Source organism: Protopterus annectens, chromosome 11.part0 (assembly GCF_019279795.1).
Source record: "Protopterus annectens isolate FY-2018-M chromosome 11.part0, PAN1.0, whole genome shotgun sequence".
In the NCBI taxonomy this organism is placed as follows: Eukaryota; Metazoa; Chordata; order Ceratodontiformes; family Protopteridae; genus Protopterus; species Protopterus annectens.
Window position 1 is genome coordinate 1,154,087,867 of NC_056745.1, and position 7,530 is coordinate 1,154,095,396.

General features: G+C 36.0%; 1 protein-coding gene across 1 annotated transcript in view; it reads right to left on the reverse strand.

Annotated features, from left to right (window-relative positions):
* Positions 1-6,043, reverse strand: part of NAPEPLD (N-acyl phosphatidylethanolamine phospholipase D) — a gene marked incomplete in the record, with an annotated part of 998,216 nt that extends 992,173 nt beyond the window's left edge. The window contains 1 exon segment of the mRNA XM_044088514.1: positions 5,739-6,043.
* Positions 6,044-7,530: the final 1,487 nt, after the last annotated feature.

A 7,530-nucleotide genomic window follows, 5' to 3' on the forward strand; every position in this document is an offset into this window, starting at 1 on the left:
TTATGAGGAACAGACAAAAAATATGAGTTAAAAATTTGGACAATTCTGCGAAAATCTGGACAGTTAAGTATTTCTTAGATAGACGCATTTTTACAGCAATCAAATAACCTGTAATTAACAACTAGCTAAGTTACTTCTAAACCCATTCATACATTCCAGTTTCTGTCAGACTATGCGTACAGAATTGGTTAAGCGTGTAAGCTACATAGTCAAATAAGCTCGCTTGAGTTACAGTTGTATAGGACTTTAAGTTATTGATAACTCTGTAACGTACCAATCATAAATTTCATTCGTATAGCTTCTAGCCCGATTAATAGCAGTTTCTGGTTGGATCAGGTAGTAAGATGACAAAAATTTTTGAAATCTGAGGCGGATACAATTCATCGATTTGTCTCAAACAGCTAACTATATACGTGCAAAATGTAAACAATATATATATATATATATATATATATATATATATATATATATATATATATATATATATATATACACACACACACACACACACACACACACACATACACATATATCTATAGACACATTTTATATATATATATATATATATATATATATATATATATATATATATACACATACATACATACACATACACATATATCTATAGACACATTTTATATATACATATATATATATATATATATATATATACACACATACATACACACACACATGGTTACCGGTTATCTTACAGTGTAGTACCTCGCAGGATGTGCAGTAGCAAACCCCGCCCCTAACCACCCACAACTAACATTGCGAAGACCGGACAGCTTGTAAATAATGTAAATAAACATTTGACTAACAAGTCCCCATCACTACCATTCACTACCATCAACATGAAAATACTACAACAAGCAAGCTCCCGTCTCAAACATCTACCTTCTAAAACCTTGATTAATTTGACATTATAATAAATCGCACATTTCACGCTATTTAACACCGATAATGATATAACACTTGTAACAACATGAAAATATAATAAGCAAGCCCTCGTCACAAACATCTACCTTCTAAAACCTGATTACTTTCACATTATAATATGTAGGTATTTGGTAGGTATTTAGTATGTGGTTTTCTTGATATAAACGTGATTTTTTGCAATGTATTTGGTACGTATGTAGCATGTGCTTTTCTTGCAATAAACGTGATTGCGGTAGTAATAAGGTGTCCAGTTTATTTGCATTACCGAACTCTTGTCTGTGTTTATTTTTCAGCGCTTTTTACTTGTGGCATTAAAAACCTGTGTGTTTATACTTCAGATCTCTGTGTTGACATGTCAGCGCTCGCTGTTTTGTGTGCTTAACGGACGTTGCCTATTGTAATTGTGCTATTAAAAACGTGTCTGCAGCACGGTACATTACAGAACTTTGATGTCTGTGTTTATATTTCAGCGATTTATGGATATCCAGCACGGAAAATGTAATGCTTTGACTGGGGGCATATTCGCTGTGTTGTGGATATCCTGCAAGGAAAATGTGCCTGTTTTGTGTGCTTAGCGGTTGTCTATTGTAATTGTGCCATTAAAAACATGTCTGCAGCACAGTATTTTACAAAACTGTGATGTCTGTGTTTCCATTTCAAAGCTTTCTGGATATCCAGCACGGAAAATGTAATGCTTGGACTGGGGGAATATTCGCTGTGTTGTACGCAAGGTTTCATTAGTAATATTAGCTGTTTTGCAGAGCTTACTTAGCACTCACTGTCACTCATATGTGCCAATCAAATTCCGACATGCCCAAAGCTGCGCAGTACCGCCCGCGAGGTACTACACTGTTAGATAACCGGGTTACCACCTTTCCCACTTTGCGAGGGACAGTCCCTCTTTGGGCATCAGTTGTGCCCTGACAAATAATTGTAAAAATATCAAATGTCCTTAGATTTTAGGACAAAATTATCTCCTATATTTTATGTAATAGTTGCATAAAACAGTTATTCTGTATCCGAAATACCTAAAATGTTATAAGAAACAGAATAAGCAACTAAAATGCTACAAGAATTAGCTTTTATTTAGGCAAAAAAAGTTAAGTTCTATATTTTGTACTAGCCGTGGGTACGTGTCAGCCTGTAAAATCTGATGTTTGTAAAGGTGGTAACCCTACGTGTACGTAACATATCCAGTGGCGGATCCAGAAATTTGCAAAAGGGGGGGGGGCGCAGTCTGGTTAGCTGACTACCGGGGAGGAAGTGGGAAAGTGGGACTCTAGGTTTGGTGGTTATGAAAAGATGACTTTAAGAAGCTCGGACGTGTGTAAAGACATCACCTTACATTCAGCTGTACATGATTCTGCTGTGGATATAGTAGTAGAAATAGGTAGACAAGGGGTCATCCAATAGCCGATATACTGAATATCTGTTAACGTCAAACATAATATTTGTAAACATAATATTTGTACAAGATCAGGTCATATCCAAAGGTGTCAGCAACAAAAAGAGTGTAGCTTGTACAGACCATCCCAGAGGAACAGAGAATGTCCATCAGTGCTACCTGTAACCAGTGTATGATTTTTAGACCCAAAAGTGAGATGCATGGCTTGGGTGTGAGTTAATCAATGATGCAGAAGCTAATTCACATTCGAATGGTGGGCATACATGCCACTGTAATAGCCACTAATGGTGACGGGAGGTGTATAGAACATGAAAGCTATCAACAAGAAGCATATGTGTGTGAGAGAGAGAGAGAGAGAGAGAGAGACTTGAGCTTCAAATATACAGTGTATGCTTAAATCAACACAGCACAGGCTCACACACTCGCACTCAGTTTGTGATTGTGACCTGACATCCCTGCTCAAGGATTTGCTGAGGCCTGAATAATTGTGCTGGAAAGGTAATTTGTGAGGGTGTGGTGGGGTGGATAGTAATCCAGCAAGGAAGGCAAAAGAAAAGTGTAGACATGTAAACAGAAGAATCTTGGGTCTGACAGACTTGTAGTCAATTGATCCAGAATAAAACAAATACTGTACCAGAAGAAGTCATCACAAAGACAAATATGTTAAGGGGGAAGGGTCTCTGATCAACAATGACTTAACCCTGATGGTTACTAAACAGCTGGACTGTAAAGACAAGTAAATATCCCTGGAGGCAACATGCATTTTATATGATCTTTAAGAAAGTTATTCCCTATCAAAGCATTTACAATCAAAAGTAGGGGGTTATGTTTGCAGTGATAGTTTCTCTTGAGATAACAGCATATTTAGCTGGAAGAGAAGATGTACCCAATAATACACATTCTCAGTCAGCCTCCTCATTTTCCTATATTATTTGGGAGGACTAGATGCTGGTAAAGAAGAAAGTGTCTAATTTTTAAGTGTGCAGTATTACTCAGCATTTAAAGCGGTTTCTGTTCTTCTGCAGAGTTAGTGGAGGGCTTCTTACTAGAATATGAAGAAGAAGTAAGGTATTAAGACAAAGCTTTTAAATGCCTCAAGTCTAATATCTTTATTAAATCTAAGACAATTCTCACAGCATTCAATTTAATAATGTAGCCACAGCAAAACAAGCACTTTTATATTAACTCTAAGAGAGAAGACAATCATCCTGATTATGTCTAAATGTAGTTGCATTTTTTATAAAATTATAACTCTGCAAATAGTACTCCACTGAAATAATAGCGCAGGATAGAGTGTTAGCCACTATGCACTTTTTTCCTCAGGGATAAACTGAGAGAACATTAGTAAGTCAGACACATAGAAGAATAGGAGAGAGCAATGAACAATGTGTATGTATGTCTTACACCTTCAGCATTGCTACCTTTAAGGACATGGGTCCTCACAGGGAAGAGACACAACTAGTAAATTTCAACCTTCTTGTGGGTTAAAAAGGTGGTTAAATCAAAAATTAAGGTGGGTAAACAAATGTTATGATTTACTGTTACAGTGACCCTGTAAGTTAAAATTTTCACATGCAGTATTACGAATAATATGCTTACAAAGTACACTACATTAATGCTCACATTCAGTACAAACAGAAAAGGATGGTACACAAATGCAATCTATTACATCAGAGTGCTTGAAGTTTGACAGAGAAAAACTGTACACAGTGCACATTAAGCATTAATGGAGGGTAATAACCCTCTCCTGAAAAACAATGAGATGCTGCATTATACATTTCACATTTTCTGACTTTGAAATAGGGAAAATGAATTATTCTGAACAAAACATTCTACATGTAAATTTACTGTGTGGTAAAAAGCGTTCATTTTATTCCCCCTTCAATCTTTCTCATCTAATAAGTAAAACTTACATTACAATTATGTAAAACCAATAAGGTGGAAATATATTAGATTTTGATAACCATCTTAAATATAGACTGGGTTTCCTACAGTATATGTGCAGCAATGAAAATCTGTTATTTCAGTAGGTTTTGTTGGCTTCTTTAAATTAAGACACTGCAAGTCCAACTTCACATTCAGTGTAAACAAACATGAAGAATGTTACCCCAGTCAGTTTCCCTCACACTGTAGTTACTCACTGTTGTTCCATCATTTGTAATATTTAAAATTAAATGACCTCATCATCTATACAGGAGTAAAGACCACAGAAAACCTGGCTGCCACAAAATACATTTATTTTGGCCACTCAATCATGGGATGGAATTCTGAGCCATAATGATATGTACCACATGATGCACCTAATTTAAATGAAGCAGCAAGCAATGGATTTGAATAGTGTGTTCCTTTAAGGAAACTGCATAAATAAAGGTGTAACATCAGGTTACCTGCATGTTGAACTAAACAAATTTTGGTAAGTATAAAAATGATGCCATAAATATAAAGAATACATGTATAATATATAATATACAGCCTTGACAAAACAGCATATTAAAACACTGATTAGAGTCATAAACTAACCTACAAACATGCCCTCCAATAAAATTAATTCCAATCATGTTTATGCATGAAAATAAATCATTAGATATCTTGCCTATTAGAACTATTATTCTGTGTCCAATTTACTACATTAACATTTTCAGGTTCATTTTTGCTACTTGTCACAGCACTATTCAAAATATTTCCTGCTTATGAGGAAGCAACCATGATTAACACATATACTATAATCAATCATAACCAGTTATTCACCTGAGAGTGAAACACAGCTTGGTAACAAGGATAACTCTGGAAACACAAGACTTATGAAATTAACCTTACCCTCACACAAAACCAAGGTTTTTTTTAAGTGTTTTTATCATAATGAACAATTAACTCTATTTGCATTTTTGAGCCAAATGGCAAAAGTCTACACTAAGGATCACTGCTTTACAAGAATCTTATAACATTTCTTTGATTCTCAAGAGGACACAGGTGATTCCTAGACTATTCAGAATATGATACAGTTGATATATGTAAGATAAATAAATCACAGCATATTAACATTAACAGTAGTTCAACAACCAAATTGTAAAGAAATGTATAACAAAGCTAGATCCATGTGTAGCATATTCTTACAGTGGATAATAACAAAGCATTAAATGAAACCACTGAAATAAGGAAGGGTTTCCTCAGGTATGTCATTATTAATAATAAAGAAAATGCTATCTCAAAAAATAATGTGAGCAGACTTCAGTAAATAAAATACATACATACATAAAGGTACAAAAGTAAACGTTCTTACAAAAAAAACTGCATATAAACTCCACAGTCAGAATACAGAGAACGGCACATCTACTGCTTCTTTGGTGCATTGAATTGATAATTCAATAAAATAAAAGACTTAGGAAATTACCTCAATGCAGATCACTCCCTTACACTTGAAGACCGGTTTCAGAGTCATTTTTGGTATTTTTATTTTAGATGGCCTTCTGGCAAAAGGATTTTACTCAGCGATACTTGACAGGTCTCTTACTAGGCGCCTAAATTACAACCGAGATATGCAGTTGGAGGATCGTTATAAAAAAATACCATCTGACTAGAACCTCCAATCGCATCTCCGAGTATTAGGCCCGTTTGGTGATAGGATTCTAAGGGAAGATGTACCCGAGTTATTAAACAACTACTGTATCTTTATTTTCATTAGTTACGAAATCACCTCTTTCAGCTAAGAGTGTGCGCAAGCGCTTTAAAACACTTCAAGATGGCTACGTCCGTGTGGAAGTTCTGTGGCATTGCTCGTAACATCTTCCACAGAGGCAGTACAGCAATTTCACGTAAGCTGGTTAGTTGAATTAAAGCAATACCTCATTTAGATAGGCTCGTGAAATAGCACCTGGTCTGTCTTTTATAAACCCGATAATTTTTGTGTATGGCCAGTCAGTGTTACAGAAGTGATGTAATAGGATGCTGCCCGTAAAGACCACATGTAACATTTACACCTTCACTTACGTTATAAAAGTGTTATAGTATGGATATGCGTAATTAAATGCTCTCTATGCCTTTTATGAGTGGGTGGGAGTGTATAAATACATTATATAAAGCTTGACGCTTTAGGCACAATGCAACTTATACTTGATAACAGTTTGTTGCTTATACACTGAACGGAGAACTAGTTTATTTTTTTTTTTTTTTTGCATCGCCCTAGTAGTAAAAACCAAAAAATATACTTTAGTACACCACGGACTCTGCCCATCTGAACTAATTTGACTACTGAAGTTGTACCACTATGTTGGGATCGTAATAGTCTCTTGATAGAAAGTAACTGTGATGCCACAGCTATATCATTATGACCTTGGAGTAGGGAAGAAGTTAAGCTACGTTACTTTTAGCGAGTGCTACAGTTTTTATGTTATTGTATGCAGTTTGAATTAGAAAATGGGAATATAAATATGGTTGTCAACACTGAACTATATGAATACATATGGCACTTTGGTTAGTCTGCTGTGAAGATTAGAGAAGTAATACTGGTTGATTACCAAAATGTCACCATTGCTTTCTTACTTTTAACTGCTGCTTGGATGTTCAATGACCACTAAGGCCCTTACAAGTGTAACCACTTTCAAACCATGTAGGTTCCAGTTATCATAGAGAGGCATGTTAGTAGACGGATAGCTAAGGATTTGTATGGGATTTAGTTAGGATAATACACTTTGTCCATATGGGACATGGGGCCAGATGGTGGGGGAGGTTAAATTTAGGATTTCCCATCTAGCTGTCAAGGTTTTGTTTGAATAGGATCAGGAGTGAACTCTATTTTACCTGGATGGGGAGCCTATTCCATAGTGCAGGGATCCTTTGGGACACATATCTGTTTCTCCAGCATGTTATGTTTATGCCGTAAGCAAAGTTTCAGATTCCTGGATCTAGTGTTCTGGTACTGCTTGTTTTGTGCATATGCAACACATCTGTGAGGGCTGGGTATGTGGAAGCCCTGTAAGCCAGGCAAAGATCCCCTCTCAGCAGCCTGTAAGAGATTGAATACAGAGACAGAGCCTTTAGACGGTCAGTTTAGGACAAAGTATTCATGCCTTGAATTCTCCGGGTGAGAAACCTTTGTGATCATTCTGGCTGTTGCAAGAGTCTAGTTAGAGACCTGCAAAAGGGTGCATTGTATTCAATGGAAGGTGTAATGAGGGTCAAGTTGA